The following is a 22,774-nucleotide window of genomic DNA, read 5'->3' as shown; positions in this document are numbered from 1 at the left end:
CTGGGTCTTTTGACTGCTGATTTTGGGACTTATCAGCCTACATAATTACATGAGCCAATTCCTTATAATAACCTCTATTGGTTCTATTTCTCTGTAGATCCCTAAGAACCCTAATACAGATTTTGGTACCAAGGATGGTTCTAGAAGAACTGAATTTTAAGGATAAGTTTAATGAATTGGTTCTGAGGTTTCTGGAATTGCTCTCTAGTCTTATTAAATTTAAAAATGCTGATTACTGTCTTCCCAGTAGTAAAGAGAACACTGATATCCATGGCATGATCTGGTAATAGAGATATGTGAAATACCACCATTGGATACTCCTAATCCACCACTCACAAGAAGTGAGGTTGTGGGTGATAATGTGGGTGACACTTCTGAAGATTTTTGGCAAACTAACAAGTATGTTAAAATTGGATGGTTGCTCCTAAAGTCTCTGGACAAGACTGGGAAAGAAAATGATGAGCTCAGAGATTTGAATTCCCAGCTCAAGCACCACATAAATGACTTAATGGCTACTATGTCTGCCCTGAAAGAGATCCTTATCTCCCATAACCTCAGGGATGAAATTTCTGATTTCAGCCTGTGAGTGACTGAATTACAATGTGAGCTAAACAATGTGGATTCTCCTCAGTAGCCAACTCCAGCACCCCTCTTTGCTTCCAGACATATAACTAGACTCAAGTGACATCAAACCCCTAAAGGTGAGGTACAAAGTGTGACTCATGAGGAGGTGAGCTATAATTCAAAAGAACTACTTGAGTTTTTCAAATTATACAGACAGAAATCCAGGGAACATATGTGGGAATGGATATTAAGGGAGTGGGATAATGGTGGAAGGAACAGAATGTTGGATCAGGCCAAATTTATTGATTTAGACTCACTATGCAGAGAGTCTGCATTTAATGTTGCAGTTTGGTGAGTTACTAAGGGCTCCAACAGTTTACTTCTTTGGTTGGTTGAAACATGAACCAAAAGGTGGCCCATAGTGAGTGAGTTAGAAATGCCAGACTAAACTTGGTTTAATATAGAAGAAAAGATTCAAAGACTACGGAGGTTGGAATATTAAAGTGGATTTGTCATTTAAAACATACTCATACCCCCTGAGAGTGTCCAGAGACACACCTTTTGAGACTGTGAGAAATAAATTTGTGAAGGGAGCCCTGATATTCTTGAAGAGCTCTGTCATCACTCTCTGTAGCCAAGAACTTACAGTGGGAACTGTGGTGACTCATTGGGGAAATGTAAATACAACAAGAGTAATTGGATCTAAGAGTAGTAGGAGCCATGTGACAGCACTGGATCACCAATGGAAAGGTGGGCATGGTTACTGTAATGGAGATGGGAGTCAAAGTACCAATCAAAATAGTCTGATTCATGAAGACGTGTGGCACTCTCGAGTTGATCATGGTGTTCCTTGAAAGTGAAAGAGATAAGAAACCTAATAAATTCTTACTTGTCTACCTAAGCAGAAAATTTCTAGGTCAAGTGAACAGAAATCTACTTCAATGATATTAACATGGACCCTCAATCAATTCCCAGACTTGAGTCAATTTAGAGACCCAGAATCCCTTGAATAAAAGGAATTGAGGAAAAAGAAATAATCAGACATATCAAGGACTATTGGACACTGGCTCTGAACTGACACTAGTTCCAGTAGTCCCAAGACATCCCTCTGGTCAGAGTAGGTGCTTATTGAGGTCAGGTAATCAATGGAATTTTAGGTCAGGTTTATATCACGGTAGACCCAGTGGGTTCCTGAATGTATCCTGAAGTTATTTTACTAGTTCCGGAATGCATAATTGGGAAAGACATGTACAGCTGTTAGCAGAATCCTGATATTGGTTCCCTGACATGTAGAGTGAGGGCTATTGTGAGAAGAAAGGCCAAGTGGAAGCCACTAGAACTGTCTCTACCTAGGAAAATAGTATATCAAATGTAATACTGCATTCCTGGAGGGATCACAGAGATCAGTGCCGCCATGAAGGACATGAAAGATGAAGGTGTGGTGATTCCCATCAGATCCTCATTCAACCTATTTGGTTTGTGAAGACAGATGGATCATTGATAATGACAGTGGATTATTTTAAGATTAACAGTTTAGTGACTCCAATTGTACTAGGTGTGATTTCATTGTTTGAGCAAATTAACACATCCACTGACATCTGGTATGCACTTATTGATCTGGTAAATGCTTTCTTCTCCATCCCTGTCAATAAGGATAATTAGAAGCAGTTTTCTGACAAGGCCAGAATACACCTTCACTGTCTTACCTCAGCAGTGTGTCAACTCTCCAGGCCTATTTAGTTCATAGGGATCTTGAATGCCTTTTTCTTGCACAAGATATCACACCGGTCCATTACATTATTGACACTATGAGGATTGGACCTAGTGATCAAGAAGTAGCAACTACTCTAAACTTATTGGTAAGATATTTGTGTCAGATTATACAAAATAAATCTGACTAAAACTCAAGGTTCTTCTACCTCAGCCTTATTTTCTAGGGGTCCAGAAGTATGGGGCATGTCAAGACTTTCCTCCTAAGATGAAGCACATGTTGTTGCATCCGGCCTCTCCTCCAACCAAGAAAGAGACGCAATGCCTAGTGGCAGAAATTTGAGCAGTGCACCTGGTTGTTCACTTTGCTTGGAAGGATAAATGGTCAGATTGAGACAGTATATTGATTCATGGTCTATGGCCAGTGGTTTGGCTGTATGGTCAGGGACTTGGAAAGAACATAATTGGAAAATAGGTGACAACGTAATTTGGGGAAGAGGTATGTAATTTGGGGAAGAGGTATGTGGATAGACCTTTCTGAATGGTAAAAAGCATGAGGATGTTTGTGTCGCATATGAATGTTCACCAAGTGGTGACCTCAACAGAGGAGGATTTTAATAATCAAGTAGATAAGATGACCCATTTTGTGGATACCAGTCAGCCTCTTTCCTCAGCCACACTTTTCATCACCCAATGGATTCATGAAAAAAGTGGTCATGGTGACAGGAAGGAGATCATGTATGAGCTCAGTAATGAGGACTTCCACTCACCAAAGTTGACCTGATTATGGCCACTGCTGAGGGCCCAATCTGTCAGTAGCAGAGACCAACACTAATTCCCTCACATGGCACCATTCCCTGGGTTGATTAACAAGTTAGCTAGTGGCAGGTTGATTACATTGGACTACTTCCATTATGGACAGGCCAGCATTTTGTCCTTACTGCACTAGACACACTGGATACATGGGTATCCATGCTTTTGCTGCATGCAATGGTTTTGCCTAAACTACAATTCATGGACTTACAGACTGCCTTATCCATAGTTCTGGTATGCCACACAACATGGCTTCTGATCAAGAAACTCATTGCACAGCAAATGAAGTACAGCCATGGGCCCATGTTCATGGAATTTACTGATCTTACCTCATTCCCCACCATCCTGAAGCAACTAGCTGGATAGATCAGTGTAATCGCCTCTTGAAGACTCAGTTACAGTGCAGCTTGGTGGCAGTACCTTGCAGGTCTGAGGCAAGCTTCTCTAGAAGGCTACATATGCTCTGAATCAAATCATTGTTCAGTATATGAATATATGGTACTATTTCTCCAATAGCCAGGATTCATGTGTCCATGAATTAATGGGTGGAAATGGGAGTGGCACCACTCACTGTTACTCCTAGTGGCCCACTAGCAAAAATTTTTGCTGCCTGTTCCCATTACTTTATGCTCTCCTGGTCTAGAGGTCTTAATTTCAAAGGGAGAAATTCTTCGACTAGGAGACACAACAATTATTCCCCTGAATCATTGCCATCATCCACATTGGGCTTCTCATGCCTCTGAATCAACAGGCAAAAAAGGGAGTTCCTGTGTTGTGGTGATTGATCCAGATTACAATGGGATATTAGACTACCACTCTACAATGGAGGTAAGGAACAGTATGTACAAGAGATCCTTAAGTGTGACTATTAGTACTACCATGGAGAAGTACAAAATCCCAATCCAGGTAGGAGTACTATTGACCCAGACCCTTCAGGAATGGGACAAATAGACTCTTTTTGTCATCCCACCAGGTAAAGGATCACGACCTGCTGAGGTGCTTGCTGAAGGCAAAGGAAATAGAGAACTGGCAGTAGAAGAAGTAGTGTTATAAATAATAGCTACAATCTCATGATCAATTATAGAAATGAGAACTATAATTATCATATTTTTTTGTTTGTTTTAAATATGTTTGTGTGTATGAATATAAGAAAACAACATCTTTGTTTTCTTCCCTCTATTATTCCCTTATCAGTATCATAAGATGTATTGACTTAATATCATAGTATTTAAGTATTGTCAATTTTACATCATAATATTTAAGTTAACAGGATATCAAGGAGAAGAGTAAGCATCACTCAAAGACTTTATCTCTTCTACTGGGGAAGGGGTTAGCACTTTTTTGGTTGTATGTAGAATAGTTGAAATTAGCTGAAATTAGGACCGTTTTGTTATCTTTATTTGGAGGTTACAGATGGTTTAAAGAGATGTGTAGGGGTGTCAAATTGACAAGGGGTAGAATTGTAATGATTAATTTTATGTGTCAACTTGACTGAGCCATGGGATGCTGAGACATTTGGTCAAACACCATTCTGGTGTATCTGTGAGGGTGTTTCTGGATGAGATAACATTTGAATCTGTCAACTTAGTAAATCAGATTACCCTCCCTAATGTGGATGGGCCTCTTCTAATCAGTTGAAGATCTGAAAAGAATAAAAATGCTCACCCTCCCTTGAGTAAGAGGGAACTCCTCCTGCCTGACTGCCTTCAAGCTGAGTCATTATTTTTTTTGTTGTTGTTTTTTCTCTGCCATCAGACTTGAACTGAAACCTTGGCTCTTTCTGGGCCTCAAGCTACCTGGAATTTGGACTGGAACTATACTGTCAGCTCCCCTGGTTTTCAGCCTTTCAGACTTCGTCTAGAACTATACCATCAGCTCCCTTAGGTCTCCAGTTTGCTGCCTGCAGACCTTGGGACTTATCAGATTCCATAATTATGTGCACTAGTGCCTTTTAATAAATCCTTCTTATTTAATACATATAAATTATACATATATGAAATCCTATTGGTTCTGTCTCTCTGGAGAACACTGACTAAAACAGACTAATTAGCTCTAAAATTGAATTAGATGGAGTTAAGTATTTTAGTAGCAGCTTTTGTAGAAGAGACTACAGTGTTAAAGAGTATTTGAGACTTTTTCTTCTGGAATTTTAAATAAGCTGATTTGAGTGGTAATTTGGTACCCCCACATATATAGGAGTTTGATAAGATTTCAAGGCTGCACTTGGTTTGTCTGGGAAGCCTGGGTACTAATCATGTTTCAAGAACAGAGATGAGGATATGGGTTGAGAAACATCATCCAACAAATAGATGAGTGCCAAATATGCATTAGTTTCTGAAGAGTCTACACTGAGGAAAACTCACTTCATGGGGCATACCACCTAGTAAGAAAGAAAGACATTCTAGACATAAGTGAACAAGTAAATTCCTAATCACAAATTCTGATACTATTTTAAGGGATGTAGTAAATTCTCCAAGAGTATGTATAATAGAAAAGCTTAACCTCTTCTAAAGGCTCAGAGGGAATTTCTTGAGGAATTGACACGGAAAGTAAAATCTGAATGATGAGGAAGAGATATCCAAATGAAGAGGTGGAAAAAGATTATTCCAGAGCAAGAGGAAGTTTGTGGAAAAACCCTGAGGCAAAGCTAGAGGACAAAATGGTCATTTAGCCAACTTAAGGATGGATAACTGGAGCCTACAGAATGACTCCTGCAAAATAAATTTTTCAGATTTCCTTGCCAAATGGCTTTTGGCTATTATATCCTATTTGATACAAGAGCAGGTGATCAGAGGGCAGGAGAAAAGAGGAAACAAGTGTATTTCTACCATTTCCTCTATCTACTTGATTGCATCTCTCTCAGTAGCTGTGTACCCTGTATGGCTCCAGCTCTCACCTGACAGCCCCTCAGCCCATGGTCCCAAAAGGTAGGATGGTCTTGTCTTCCACCAGGTGGCCCTGACTCCCGGGTTCCTGCAACATAGTCTCTATGTGGAATGCTAGCCTTAAGTGTGGCCACCTCTTCTTGCTTTTGCTAATCTTCTGGAGAACTCAGTTCCCCTTTTGGCTTCTTAAACCTTCTACCCCCAGGGTAATCAAATGCCTGTATTAAAATATCTCTGTTAAAATACCTAAGTATTTCTGTTGCCTGATAGACACAGCAAGTAAAGGGTAGAGCCAGGGTTTTATACCACACTGGTTCCACACATTGTGCTTTTAGTTATTATTTTATACCATCAAATGTCTAGTTGCCAAATATATAATTGCCTGGATAGAAACTAAAGTTGGCCAACAAAGTCAATATCTAATCATATAAAACTTCTATAAATGGGTTTGGGATTATAATGTATACACATAGCTGTACAACAAATACTTGAATTTGTTTTACATATACCTCAGTTTTATCTGATTGTTGAAACTTCAGGACTTGGTAAACTCATCACATTCTTTCAATGTGATAATATTTTTTAACAATGTTTATTAACATGCCAGAGATTATTCTAGGTATTTAGAATGCAGTGGAGAAAGAAAACTTCAAAGAACATACTTTTTAATAGCAAAAGACATACAATAGTCACAAAGAACATACTTTTTAATAGCAAAAGACACACAATAGTCACACAAATGCATATATGAGAAAACTAGATGTAAATCATTTATATGAAGAAGACAGATTAGATTATAGGACAGAGAGTGGCTATAATACATTTAAATAACGTTTAAGAATACTATCATTATTATAAGAAAGACAGTGCCTTTCTCACTAGACAATGAATGACATTTAATTTTCAGGACAACAGCTGTTTCAGGAAGCCTATTTATTAGTTGCATCTTCAATTTACATATTTATCTCATGTATAAACATATATATGTATCTATATATACATATAATAATACATGTACACACATACATACATAGACACATATAAAATTTGCACAAGTTGTTGAATATTACTTATATAGTCTATACAATTGTTCAACTGTTTATTTACATATGTAGTTGTAATTATTTCTGCAAGTATTATAAATTCCAAGAGAAAACATACTTTTAAATATCTTTACTGGCAATACCTGGAAATACTACCAGAGGGTGATGTTTCTCCTAAAAGTAAGACCTTTTCCATTTTTTAAAAAATATATTAATTAATTGATTCTTTCAAAATTTAATGGTGCCCTTGTCTGCTAATTCTAACATCTGAATCAGTTCAGGGTTGGTTGGTTGATTTCCTCATAATATGTTGTATCTTCCTTGTTCTTTGCATGCCTGGTAGTAGTTGATAGGATATCAGACACTGTGAATTTTACCTTCTTGAATGCTAAATAATTTTATATTTCTCTAAACACTCTTGAGTTTTGTTTAAGGATACAGTTAAATTACTTGAAAGCAGTTTAATTCTTCTGTGTCTTGTTTTTAAGATTTGTTAGGGGGTACTGAAACAGTGCTCAGTCTAGAGCTAATTATTCCCCATGACTGAGGTGAGTTCCTTCTCTGTACTCTACATGATGCCCATGAATCTTGAGGTTTTCTAGTCTGGCTGACGGGAGCAGGCATTTTTTATAATCCATTGAGAGTCCAGTTATACAGACCAGTGTCTAATCCTTTCAGGTGATTCTGTCCTCAGCCTCAAGTAGTTTCCTCACACACATGGAATGATCCAGGGGACTTCCAGGGGACCTTCTGCAGATCTCCACAGTTCTCCCTCTGTGCAGCTCTCTTGTCTCTGATACTCTGTTCTGTCAACCTTAGATGTATTGTTCTCTGTAGACTCTCAGCGCTGTCTTCTCACAGTAAAGAGTCTGCTGGGATCTTCCTGAGCACCCCTCCTGCGCTGTGGTCTGGAAACCATCCCAAGGCAGTCATCTGGGGTAATGGAAAGGCTCATCTCTCAGGCATCATTGTCCTTCGTTGCCTCATGTCCAGGGTCTTGCACACTGTTTTTTCCTATATTTTTTCTGTTTTTCTCATGTTCCAGATGGGAGGGTAAACATCATATTTACCCTGTTATTTCATCTTGGCCAGAAGTGGAAGTCACTTCCTTTCTTTTAAACCAAAGATTCCTGATAACTTCTTTTGTTGTATCGTTCTTGATGTTCATTCATTCAAAATGTATGGAACAATTGCAATGAACCACAATAATGCTAAGAATATCAATTTGATTCTCTAACTCAACAAATTAAGCCCAGAAATGTTTACACACAGAGGTAAGGAGGTAGATTTTTTTCCTATAGTTCAGTTCTCTTTTTTTTTTTTTTTTTTTGAGTATTCTAAATGATTATAAGAAATCTGAATATTTTATGTTAGACAAAAGTAATGATGACATTAAAGTTAAGGCTGCTCTAGAACAAAGACCATGTCATTTATTTCTTTAGATTAGAATGGTGAAGTGGAACTATTGAATGTCATAGAGCAAAGCTTCTCAAACTGTAACATACATGAATCATTTTCTTTTTTTTTTTTTTTTTGTAAATGCAAATTCTGGTTTAAGAGGTCTAGGGTGAGGTCAGACATGCTGCATTTGTAATAAACTCACAGAGCGTGCAAATACTTCTAGGAACTATATTTGATTTTGTGAATAAGAGTCACCTGTGGACTCTGTATAAAATTTTAGTAAAAAATAAGGATGGGATCCAGATTATAAAGACATTAAATCTAATGCTATTGATCTCTTTATAGCTGGGGGTTGTAAAGCCATGGAGCAGTGAGCTATAAACAAGTGAGGCCTATATACTCTCTATCCATATATTTCAAGAGCCTGACACAGTGTGTTGGCTTATAGAAAGTTTTCAATAAATTTTTGCTGAAATGAACTAAATAGAACATTAAGGTAGTAAAGTTTCCTTGGAGAAATTTAATCCCATGATTCTTAATTTTGGGGGTCATATCTACCCTTGTAAAAATCTGCATAAAGCATGTGCTGTTAAGCACCAAATTTTTATCCATATGAATGCCTATGTGCACCTCTTAAAGTCCTTTCACAAGCCATCTAGGATTTTTAAACCTCTTAATTTTTATACACACTGACACTGTTAATGAACAGAACTCTTAAATTTTTGACCAAAATCCCAGGGCTGATCATTGGCAGAACTTTTATTATCTCCTGAGTCTGTTAACTTTCAATAACTTTTTTCCCCCTCCTCTATTACACTATACTTTTTTTCTAAAAGGAATACATTTTCCATTCCCAACAAAGAAGATGGACTTCACTGTGTAAAACTAAATGAGTTGACCACTGGGAGTTGTAATTTTGTCTTGGGTTTACTGGCCTGGGAAACATCTACAGTGTAAGCATGTGCTTTTCCCTAGGGGAATTGCTTCAGCACAACCAGGACCACCTGCTCTAAATGCTTCCTTGAGCAGCTCTCAATACCAAAGGGTATGGAAATGTTAATGTGAAGTTGTCTTCAGGCAAAAGAAGGTGGGGAGTTTATACTTTTATCCAGATGACTTTAGCACATAGATTTTTTGCCGTCATCAAAAGAACTGAAGCCATTCTCTCTCTCTCCTTCCAGTGGGAGCTACGCAGTTATAGCAACAGCCTGTGTGCCAAAAATGGACACTAGACATTGTGTCCCATCAGCTTATGGATGATTGGTATGTGACAATATTTTGAAAACACCTTTAGGTGTAGAATCTGACATAAATGGACTTGCCGAGATTCAGTAGTGTTTGGGGAGCAACACTGAAAATAAGACAAATTTAGAAACAAACAACCTTGGAAGTGACAACAAGAGGCAACCCCAGGAGGAATCTTAGAGAGGCTGCTTTCTTGTGTGTGGCAGGAGGAGGTAATGTTTCAGGATTTTTCCTAACAACAAAATACAGGAAGAATATCCCTGGGAGTTTTTTTGTGAATTTGTAAAACTAGACCACTGTGCTGACAATTTGGAACAAAAACCCCACAATGCCCTGTAGTAAAAGTGCATGTGAGAATATCTAGAAACAGAAAGCTTCCATGTTTCATGTTCCAACATTGCTTCCATGTTGATCTCCTTAATGACTTTTAAAAGGTGAGGTCTGTTTCAGTACCACCAAGGCATGCAGGCCACTCAACAATTTGTCACTCATTTATTAAGATGTCGATTTGATTCTTACTCATTTATTTAAGAGCTTCCCAGTTTAATCTATTGATTTGTTTAAGCTTTTCTTGCTAGTCTTGAACTGGGTAGTCGGAATAACTCTTAACATTTAACTAGAGTCATTAAAAGTAAATAGACATTTGAGGATAGTGTAATTGGTTGTGAAGGCATTTCCAAGGTGAAAAGGCCAAAGGTGGCAAAGCAAGTCCGTGTGGGCATGTTGTCTTTGAGACCTGACTTACTCAGCAGTTCTCCAAAACGACTAAAGACTTCCTATGGCTTCAGGCACTAATTTGTCCAAAGACTGTTGTAAGACTTTGGCTAAAGAAAACCAGAAAGCCTATGAAAACATGGCTTACTAATAACACATAGCAGCTGTTCACTCCCTGTTAAAAAGTAGAGAATGACGTGTTTTGGAACAGATTAAGTACTCTGATGAGTATGTTTTTAGGACTGTATCGAGTCTTAACAACATAAGTCCTGTTCATTTTAATTGGGGTTGCGTAGTTTAAACTTGTCTCAGAACCCAGCTTTTTGCTGTTGATACATCATGTTTGGTATATCACTCTCTGGAATTAGGTTATTGCCAGACTTCTATTATGTTTTTGGTCATTGTGATCCTTATGATTTTCAAACTCATGTAACTCAAGTAGGAAGATATCTTTATTTCTCCTGTTAAACTATATTTTCTTTGAAGACAATTTATTACTCATCTTTGCCTTACCTGGAGCGATACTCCTCAAATAGTTGCATGCATTAAAGCATGTACAAGAATCACCTAAAATGTTTGTTAAATCACAGATCAGTTGAATGCCACTCCTAAGAGATTGTAATTCTGTTGATCTGGAGTGAAGCCCAAGAATCTGCATCTCTAATGACCACCTTGCTGCCAATTCTGGGACTACACTATGGGTAACACTGCCCTGGAGTCTTGGTCACAGCCCTATCCAACTCAAAGACCCCTATTTAAATCAGAGATGTTATAACTATAGTGTATTTACTATACTGAAATGAAATTCATAGCTAATATAAACCTCTCACACACTTATTTTTAACTCAATATAATGTTCTAATTATAATGTAAAGATAAATTGTAAAAGAAATTAAGAAGAAAATCCTTTATGATATAATAAGCATGTTGACATATAAATGCTTGGGTCACGTTGAATGTCAGTCACAGATTCGAAGGTGTTGTGTTACCACCCAGCTATGATGCCTTCTGTGATGTGATTTTCCTGAAATTATGATTCTTGGTAGAGTACCAAATAAAACAAAGGGCATATTCCCTCAGTGTGTATGGTAGTTGCTATTAAAACAGTGTAAAAAAGATATTTTGCATTTATATATAAAATGGAGTTAAGTTTTAGGCTTCGGTTTTTCTAAGCATGTTTTTCTCTGCACAACCATCAGGAGAGACCCAAGATATCACTTCATTGTGTGAGACTATACAGCACATTGCAGGACTTCTGCAATTCCAGGTCCCCACCCACTAAACACCCGTGGTGCAACCCAAGCATTGTGACAACTCAAATGCCCTCCAAATTTCCCTAATGGCTAAACCGGACACATTTGAAATAGAATATCATACAAAATGCCTTGACGATAGTAGGTAATTGATTATTTATTTAGATTGAAGAGAAATACTCTCCCACGCCGAGTGGAGATTGGTAATTGAACCCTTTTTTCTTGAATGTACTGTGTCAAGTGACTGTTTTCTGTTTTGTTTTGTTTTTTAAGATAAAAACCCAACAATAATGATCAATCACATTTTTCTTTACCCTAGCTATTTTTTAAAAACAGGTTATTGGCTATCTTCATCGTTGTACATTTACATCATCAGCTGACACAAACGAGCAGACTTTTGGTCATATTCAGCAACTGAGATGGGAAAATGTCATGACTCCAGTTGCATGCAGCTGTGGTCCATAACTAGGGTGACAGTGTGCCCTGTTCTGCCTCTGACAGTTCCGGCTTACACCTGTGGTTCTGGTGTAATTACAAATAATTACATTCATTCTCAAAAGTGTCTCTGTTTAGATGATAAACTATATTGTCACCATAGTTATACCTCTCTAACAATTCCAGATGCTGAAAAGCTTGTCTTTTTTTCCTGTGTAATGTAAGAAAAAGTTTCCAAATGCAAACAACATAGCAAATTTGTCTGCAATAAAACAAGGTTGGACAATCATTGGTGTTCTGAGATTTTGGTCCTATGTTGTATGTAATAGTCATTTACTATTAACTGAGTAGCTTAGGGTATTTTGTTATATTTGAAACACAACACTCAACAATTTCTTATGTTGTTTCTGTATTTTCATGACTTTCTGTTATTATGACTGTATATAGTAGTATCTCTCTCAGAACATTGAATGCATGCCATTTTCTTCCTCTGAAATTTCATGGCTAAGCTGAGATTCACTAAGAGAAGAAAACATGTTATGGATTTTCTTTATTCCAAAGCTTTGAGAATGGCAGTTCATATCCAACTAAAGGATTCAACCTGATCTCGGAAGGAAACTAGGATCCTAATCTAGTGGTTTCAACATCAGTCTTGTGGCCCTAAGACTTGTTTCTGGGGTAAGCCTGGGAACCCACAAATCTCCTAAGTGCAACCTTTCTCTGATTGCCTTGATCCATAATTGAATTTCTGCCTTGGTTTCCTGAGTCTGCTCCAACTATTCCTACTGAATCTCAGCATTTTGGTGAGAGCTCAAATATACTGCACTATCTCTTCTCCTTTCCTCTTGAACATGGTCCTTATTCTTGTCCCCATACACCACCTCCAGACTTTCCATGGCTTAATTCTATGTAGCTATCCCAATAACAGTAGCTGTCAGAAAAAAAAAAAAAAAAAAAAAAGACAAAGAGAAGCAATTGCCTTAGGTTCAAATAGTTTACTTAATTGTGATCTTGGGTCAGCTCTTATTTTTTTCATTTTTCTCAAAGTAACCTATAGATAGTTATTACTCTCTGAGATAAGAATCAAATGACACAAATTTGTAAAATGCCTAGAACTCAGTGGTGTTCAAAGGGGCAGATCCTGGAACACAAGCTGTGTATAAGAGTAACGGGAACCATATCCCCTCTGACAGAGGTAAAGACTGAATTTACGTGCTGTTCTATAGACTTCAAAGGTTATAGTCAGAATTTGAATCCTTTGGAACCTGGAGTTAATGTGGCATTTAAGAATTTGTTTTGCTTCCAATTTTCATATATCATCAAGATGGAGGAGTCCAATAAACATTTACAATTCTTGGAGATAAACTGGAAGAGTATAAGAACACTCTAACCTTGTATATCCAAGAAGGACCATAAGGGTAGATACAGAAAAAAAAGAACAAAAACTAGTTGGTGATCTCAGATCACCACATCCTACATTCCATTAAAGCTCATATCTCCCAAAGAGGAGGGAAATAAACCCTGGGTGACCAAGCAAGCATGGCAAGCATAGCACAAAGTCATTTTTTTCCAGATAGTAGCCTGTTCCCACTGCCTCCTTGGGACATAGTTAATGCTCCATATGCAGGGCAAATAGCAAACATTCATTAGGAGCAGAAATATTAATATCAGTACTAACAGTTTATTCATTAAAGATAAGTGAATCCTCTAGGTTCAAATTTTAGGGCAATCCTTACTACAGAGCTGCAGCTGAGAAAAGAGTTTCACAGCATTACTAAAAAGAAAAATCAGGTTTTCATTATACAAGCACTAAGTCCAACACCTTTCCAGTAAAAAGACACTTCAGGTGATTGCTATCCAATAGAAATTTCTACTATGATGAAAATGTTCCATATCTGTGCTCTCCTATATGGTAGCCACTAGCCACATGTGGCTATTGACCACTTGAAATGTGGCTAATGTAGATGAGGACTTGAATTTTTAATTTTAATGAACTCAAATTTAAATTTAAATAGTCACAGATAGCTAACGACTAGGATATTGACTAGCCCAACTTTAGAGCGATCATATCGATCAGCAGATACTTGCTAACAACATCCATCCCCTCCTTCCTGCATAATCATTAGGTTGTATATTGCACTTTTATTGTAACCCTTTCTTTGTTTTCTGCATGCAAAGCTGCTACAGTCATTCATTTTAATCAGGTTTCTCCTGCAGAAATTCATTGGAGTGATTAGCAGCACAAAATGGGACTTACCTTGATTCTCATAGCCATTGCAAGATTAGTCCCCTTTGGACAACAAACTCAACTGATGACCTATTTGTGCTAGTCTTCTGTTAGTGATTTAAATGAGAACTGTGGATGCTTGATATATTGGCACTCTAAAGGGATGGAAACACTGTGTCCAGGGGCTTCCTGCCAGGGTTACGTGCAGGTCACTGTAACCCAGCCAGAAAGCACTAGATACCATGGTACATAGCCTGAATCCTGATTGAAGATACAGTTTAAAAAATTGGCCAGTCTTCTGATGATAGAGAATTCTTCTAGGGCTCAGTGACAAAGTTTATGTTTCTTGGACCACATAAACAGCAAATGAGTTCCTTAACTTTGATAAAGAACTTCCTTTGCTAAACCAACGAAACTCTCATGTTCTGTTCGAAGAGGTCTAGTTAATAAGCAGTGGATGGTAATACAAACGTTCTGGAAATATTGATCCTCTAGCAGGCCCTGTCAATGATAACAATACCTCTTATTCTCAGCATACTGGTAAAACCCATTTTAAAGCCCTTTGCCAAAAATCAAGCACAGCTTACCTGTTTGAAAAACAAGATGATTCTATTGTCGTCAAAATGATTTCTTAATTAATTTATATACTTATTTTGATAGTTATTTATGCCTTCTCTCTACATCCCTACATGATATTTTATTGTAACTTGAAATATTTGTAGTGTTTAGGTAGGAAAATCCACTGAATCTATAGGTTTACTTAATTGAATGGAAAATGGTTGAGAACTTCAGAGGAAAGAATAATGAAGATGAGAAATAGAGTATTTCAGATAAAATAAAATAAAATAAATTATAGCACCCTTATTTCTAAACACACACTTGTAACATGGGTTAACATTGCATATTCTATATTCTTTTTAGTTTCCTACAAAGCAATCAAATAAATTGAAATATCAAGTAGATTTTTTTTTTAAACGAGTAACTGGAATCTGTATTACAGCATTTAGTAAATATTTCAGCTATGTGGTAACTATCCCTAATTGCTAAGAGAAACTGAAAATTTGTTGTAGGTTATGAGACATGTAACAATTATATTTCAGTCACCACACTGGATATTCTCAAACTCTGAGATACCTGTAGTAGATTAGATTATTATTCAACAAGTATTCACTCCCACCTCACCCACGTTCAGGGGAAGAATGTACTGCCCCACTCCACTGATTTTGGGCTTGACTGGCTCTAACCAATGGAATGTGAGTGAAAGTGACATTGTGCCACGTCTGAACCTATGTGTTCAGAAACATCACGTTTCCACTTCTGATTCCCCCGGAGAAAAGCATGTGTCAACTTGCCAGAATGAGGTATGTGGAAGAGACCTGTTGACTGAAACCCACCTTCCCAGCTGAGCCCAGATCTGCTGAACCACACTGGACCTGCCATTCTGTGAGTGGGAAAATATGTTTATTGCTGTATAACACCGGGATTTTTTGGTTGTTTTTCTTATGGCAATAATTGCCTGATACATTCAGGATGAGTCACATTTTAAAAAATAATACCTTTTTCTAGTACAGTTGACCCTTGAACTACACAGGGGTTAGGGGCACCAACACTCTGTGCAGTGGAAAATCCACTTATAACTTATAGTTGCCCCTCCTTATTAGTGGTTTTGCATAGGGGATTCACCAATCAGAGATTATGTAATACTGTGGCATTTGTTGAAAAAAATCCACAAACAAATGGACCAGCACAGTTCAAATCCATGTTGTTCAAGGTTCAACTGTCTAGGCACTGCCCCAGCATCTGTACTCTTTCTTCACTTTTATCTTCTCACACTTTTCATCTCTTCTTCTGAAACCGCTAGAGACTAGCAAAGGATGCTCTAGCTGCTTGTAACTCAAAGTACAGCCTGTCTGTTTTACCATCTCTTTGGAGCTTCTCAGAAATGCAAATCCTTGGGTCCCACCCCAGACCAACTGAATCATCTCAGGGGATAAGGAACCAGAAATCCCTGTTTTAATGGTTCTTTGGGTTATTCTCTACACACATTAAGGTGGCCACTGTTTGCCCAGGACTGCTTCAGTTTCAGCACTGAAAATCACTCTTCCTGGGAAACCCCCCAGAAGGTTGGTCACATTGAAATCTACATCTTCAATGTAGATTTCTACAGTACTGGGAAGGCATAGTTCTCCTAAAATCCTTTTTCTGAAAATAATTCATGTCTTTGGTGATGGCCAAACAGAGATTTCCCTTGCTAAGTCACAAATTTCCACAGGAAGTTAATTTGTTGAGCCTTTCCAAGTGGAGTGTATTTTCTCATGATGAAGGACAGCCTTCTCAGATGGAAGAGAGCAAGGATTCCCAAGTTCCTCATCTATTCTCTGTGTCTAAAGTATAAATAAATATTTTTCAGGTCCTTACCTGTGAGCCAGTCTTTGCAGTGAGCATTAGAATAGAGGCTTGGAGACACTGTGGGGTTAGACAAGGGGGCAAGGAAACAGATAATGCTAAATGTGTATTTCTAAGACTTAATAGTTTCCTGTAACAGGTCTTCCTTCTCCAACATGACTTTCCTCTTCTTCAGAGAGAGAACGGGACCCCTTTATCCCAATTTCCTTAGGCAGCTATAGCATTAGCTTATGTGTGCTCTATGGTACATTGGGAATGTGATTCCCTGTGTAGATTAATGTAGGTTAAGCCTTGTGATTTCAGGGATCTCTATTCTCGTTAGCTTGAGTTGTATCCCATCAGACTGTGGGGCCCAAAGCAACCTAACCATCTTTGGATAGAATCCAGCCAAGAGTTCACCCAGTGCCCTGAAGTTCTGCACATGTGCAGGAGCCACAGGAAGCCCCTGGATCAAAGAGAGTGGAGAGAGCCTCGACGGGGCTGCAGGAACATCGTGTAATTTACCCAAACCATCTGCAAGTGACATAAATACCAGCCGCTTAGAACACCTGCACCATATGACTCAGCACCAAGTTGGGAAGCCAGCAGGGGGTTGAAATAAAAGAAAACAAAAACTTCAGTGACTGGAGCAAAACAAATCATCGCATTTTGGCACCAGCTGCACTGGAAAGGAAAAAAAAGAAAGAAAGAAAATGAGTTGGCAATTTTTAGTCAACTTCCAGTCAAAGGGATCTGCCAGCTGGACATGTCAAAGTTTATGATGGGGGTGGGGGCAAAGGAGGAGGGTTTAAAAAAAAACCTCTAAGAAATATCAAGTTCCAGAAACCTCCAACAATAGTTTCAGGGTCCTAGGTTTCTAGGTAAAGAGCAGCTTCTTTTGAACTTAAGGGGAAGTATGATGATTATGACCTAGAAGGGATGGAGAAAGAGGGGCCTTTTTGATAGAGTGAACAGAGTGTGAGCAGGTGTGGACCTTGGGTGCACCATGCCAGAGTGAGCTCGCCCACGAAGTCCTGTTGGGCCACTGCCTCTCAACTCGTTTATTTAGACATAATGCCTCACAAACTCTCAGAAGAATCCCCCTGCCCCCCCAGACATCATGAAGAAGGCCAGTCACACAATTTCAAGACTTGAATATACCTTCACTAGGAAAAGAAAAACCTGATTGCCTGTGAGCTGTTCTAGTGAGACAGCTTCTGGAATTTCAATTACTCTGGGGTGCCTACTGTTTATAGCATTGACCTTCTATTTTCTCCGGTAGGGAGGAGGATATGATGAATGGTAGGCCCACCACTTTCTGCCTCATCCACCAGATGAATGGTCACAGATATTCTTGGCATCTCAAGTGGCCCAGGTAGTCCCTACGGCCTGATTTCCTTGGCCGATTTCCCTTCTTTATCTGGGAATTTTGACCCTCCTGCTTTCCAACTAATTTTATCACATTATCTCTTTTTTGTTCAACACTGTACTCTCAGAAAAAGGTTGCAAAATCTCAGGCTGTTGGGATAGAAAGTCTCAATTAACCTCTAACCTTGTTTCAGTACCCATGGCTTGGGTTATTCCTTACACCTAATCGTGGGCCCATTAACAGGTTGTCCAAAAACAAAACAAAACAAAAAAACCCTGTTTTGACCATGCTGTAATTGCTGCTAAGTGACACTTAACAATGGTTCCCTTATACCACTGCTAAATGGGCAGGGTGGGCCACTCAGGCGCATGGCTAAATCCTGGGTGGTGAGATTTATTTGTGCTAAGGGCTTCACTGTATCTCTTTAAGCGCTTCATCCAGCAACTCCTTTGATTGAAGGGTAGTCATTTTTTGGGTTGCCATAACTGACAACATGGCACAAAGCATGAAGGACAACTCCCACAGAGGACTACGAAAGCCTTCCTCCCCTCCTGCTGCAAATGTAATTAGTTTATGTTAGTGGATAAGGTCAGAGGTTGTGAAAGGGTAGCCCAGTCTTTGTTTTTAGGCAAGATAGTGGAATAATTGCTTGATGCTCAGATCTGCAGGTGCTGTAAGGAGCTCATTTGGGCTTGGAAGCCTGCAGGGAAAGCTCATTTCCTCTGGAAAACCACAGAATTCCTTGTGACAGAGTCTATTTGCTGTGACAAGGGTGATTATCCATTTATGCCCCGAGGACAAAACCTGCCACACTCTGCCCTTACCTTACTCTCATTTTCACACACTGCAGGCATTGAGCTTCCATTCCCTCTTTTCTTATGAGAACCGTCAGGGCATGAGCACACAGACCAACCTGGCTGATCCTATGTTAGGAAATGCCCTGGGTGTCTTAAGACATAGAGGGATAGGGGGAAAAAAAGCCGTGGGGTAGTTTATTCAATATAAAGAAGACAAGAAAGAAAGGAAGAATGAAAGAAAGAATGAAAGAAAGAAAGAAAGAAAGAAAGAAAGAAAGAAAGAAAGAAAGAAAGAAAGAAAGAAAGAAAGGAAGGAAGGAAGGAAGGAAGGAAGAAAGAAAGAAAGAAAGAAAGAAAGAAAGAAAGAAAGAAAGAAAGAAAGAAAGAAAGAAAGAAAGAAAGAAAGAAAGGAAGGAAGGAAGGAAGGAAGAAAGAAAGAAAGGAAAGAGGGAGCGAGGGAGAAAAGAAAAAAGATACAGTCATGAGTCACTGAGTTAACTGTCACATTAGGTCTAAGTGGAAAAATTAAGGGTGAAGAATGAGAAGAGTCTCAAAAACACTTTTGCTTAAAATAAACGGCATTTCCCCCCATGTTCATCATTCTCTTTTTGTTTTCCTTACCTGTCTCAAGAAATAGTAACAGATCATAGTGAGATACCTAATTAATCTGGATCACAAAATCTTTAGAAACCAAGGAAAGTGCTCTGTACTTACTCTCCAGTGGACTCACTTTGGTTGTAAGAAAGTCCTTTTTCAGTTAATCTGTGAAAATTCTGCATATTTGATGAGGTTATGCTTTTAGCCATCTGTCCAAGAAGCAAAGGAAAGTGATTCTACAGCCAGTGTAGGTTCTCTTGTACCTGCTAGTTGTATGAATTTGGACAAGACATTCAACTTTTTTGTTTATTATACAGTTGAGTTTCTTCAACAGTATAATGAGGCTAATAATGTTGTATTGTATTTCTTACAAAACTGATTTAAGATTCAAATAGTGTGTTTTGGGGTTACCCTTCCCATTCAACACACAGCTTAATTGTATAAATCTAATGTGGATTTTGCTTTTAGTCTTCTTCAAATCTCTGCTGCTGGTGGCTTAGGCTAAGGGCATCTCTATGGTGGAAAATCTAGACCCTAGAGGTTTCTATGAAGGTCCTGAAACTATTTGCTAGCCTGACATGTCTTTAGCTTCTGTAAAAATTATTTAGATGGTGGGATTTGGATTAAAGCAGAATTTTACACATATGTATAAATGAGATGAAATCGACACTGAGTGCAACACCTGAATTAACCATATCTTGACAGCAATACAGGTCACACGACTAATCTAGACAGGTTTGTAGCCTTGTGGAGGCACTCAAAAAATAAAGAACACAGTCTTTGATATTTTAAGAAGTTGTGCCTTTAATGTGTTTTGACGCCTGTTTTTGGGAGGGGTTATATGCTTGAAGAAATACTGGTTATGCAGAGTGAGTCAGAAATCTAACTAAATGTGATGAAAAGGATTTTGAGCCTCTTTATCCCCAGTAAGTCAAAATCTTTGTACCTAGAGAAAAGTTTTTTTAAAAGTTAAGGAAAGAAAGGAAAGGAAAAGAAAAACTAAATACAGAAGGAAAGAAGAAAACAAGGGAGGGAAGGAGGGAGGAAGGAAAAAAGGGGGAAAAAGGAAGGGAATTTGTGGGTTATACCCAATTATCAACAAGAATAAATGTTAATACACTTGAACTCCAGAAAGAGACCATAAAGACTTATGAATGATTAGATTAACAAAAATAAATCAATGAACAAAGAATCAAAACTATTGATGAGGGTCTCATTTTTGACCAGCTTCTATCAGACTCTGTAAGATAATAAAACAAATACCCTTCCTTAATACCTCATTGTCTGATTGAACAGTCAGTTTTGAAATCATATCCAAGAATGCAGATACAAAAGGAGAAATGATAGAAGCTAATAATGAGTGCCTTAGGGTCTTGGATGGGAAAGTAGGCTGGAATGATCACCTGTAGAATCAAGGACATGGGACCTGAACCTCAGAGGAAGGTTAAGATGTAGGATCTGGATCACAGGACATCATAGGGAGAAGATGGGGAAGGGCATGGAGAAGGAGCAAGACCATGTGGTGGTAGATGAATTGCACCAGTAGTCCACTCTTCATGCTATCTTGTAACCATGACTTTTGTCCTGCAATGTGCAGTGTCTCCTACTCTGGGTACAATGTTCTTTCTGCTCTATACCCTGATTCTTGCTTTGGCCAGTTGTTAGCAAACATGCCATCAACAGAGGCTGTAAAAATATACTAGAACTACAGAAAAGTCCTTGAATGTGTCTTTTTTATCTTGCTCTTCTACCTTTTTCATGAGAAAATGCTCAGATTAGGTTTTGAGAACATGAGAAACATAAGGCAGAGAAGAATTGTCCCTGTTTTCCCACTGGAGTTCCTCCTTGATAAGTTGACAATCAATGTATCCCAAACATAGGAGAGAGCCTAGATAAGATCAGAAGAGCCCCCTAATTCAACCACAGTAGACTGCAGGCACAGGAATGGACCAATTCAAGAAAATAGGAACCTCCCAGCCAACTTATAAACTCATGATATAAATATGCTTATATTTTGAGCCAATGCATTTTGAGGTGATTTATTACACAACATTATTATGTCAATAAGTAACTGATACACATTCCATGCTTTAAATTGTGCATTTAATAATATAGGCTCCAATTTGGAGACAGATTCTTCCATTCTTTATGCTATAGGTGTTCGGAAATCATCTTTTGTAGAGGAGTAGGTATTAGTGTGGAGAGGAAGGAAGCTCAAAGAGTCATGTTTGTTTACACAAGAGTCATAGAATTGAGAAAAGTAATCATCGTCATTTTATTCACAACTACAATAGTGTTTCTGAAATAGCTAGAAACTAAGGAAAAATGTTGCACTCAATTGAATTCTCTCAATTAGGTGCCTCAAGTAACCACATTTCATGAAATTAAAAAAGACATTTGAAATATTAACAATTCACTTTTTGGTACTGTATATTTTTGTTTTGAAAGGCAATTGATATTTATTCTTTTTAAAAACTTTTTAATTATGAAATATATATCATTCATATACAACATAATATGATTTTTGAAAATAATAAAAAATACTTACCACCCAGATTATGGAAGAAAAGATTACCAGTAACTTTTAAGATCACCACTCAAAGATCCTCTCCACACATAACCCCATCTGCCTTTGCCTCTCCCCAGAAATAACCACCAATCTGTATTTTGTGTTCATCCATACTTTTTCTTTAAGACTTTTAGCCTTATGACTCTCAAATATTTAGGACCAACTATGAACTCTCCTGTCTGCAAGGTCATATTTCCAAATACATATTACTCCATATATGTACACTTCATGCTCAGTAGCCTGCTGTCACCTCAGAAATAATATGTCTAAAAACAGACTTACCACTGACCCCCAAACCAGCTTCCTTTCCAAAATGTTTGAGGTCTGCCAATGCCCACACCCTGTCCCACAAGCCCAAGCCAAGTGGTCATGAGGTTCAACAAGGGATAAAGCATAAATAGGTTGGCACAAGTCCTTTCCCACTGCAGAAAAACACTTTGAACCACATATGATCAATGGGTCACTAGCAGCATCTTGGAATCATAAAGGTTACATGTAATTACAGAATTACAGGCAGTCCCCATATTTTTCCACTCACTCAACTGAATAAAAACTTGGAAGCAATCAAGATGTCCTGCAGTAGGTGCATGGATAAGTAAATTGTGGTACATCCAGACAATGGAATATTATTAAGCACTAAAAAGAAATGAGTTATCAAACTGTGAAAAGACATGAAGGAAACTTAAATGCATATTACTAAGTGAAAGAAGCCAATGTGAAAAGGCCAGATACTGTATGCTTCCAACTATATGACACTCTGGAAAAGG

At 38.2% G+C, this 22,774-nt stretch overlaps 1 pseudogene; it reads left to right on the top strand.

The window, feature by feature from the left end:
- Positions 1 to 359: 359 nt before the first annotated feature.
- Positions 360 to 4,140, top strand: LOC118881606 (annotated as a pseudogene).
- The last annotated feature ends 18,634 nt before the right edge of the window (positions 4,141 to 22,774 follow it).

Source organism: Balaenoptera musculus, chromosome 15, assembly GCF_009873245.2.
Source record: "Balaenoptera musculus isolate JJ_BM4_2016_0621 chromosome 15, mBalMus1.pri.v3, whole genome shotgun sequence".
Lineage (NCBI taxonomy): Eukaryota > Metazoa > Chordata > Mammalia > Artiodactyla > Balaenopteridae > Balaenoptera > Balaenoptera musculus.
Note: the sequence above shows the minus strand (reverse complement) of the source record. Positions and strands in the feature narration are given on the sequence as shown.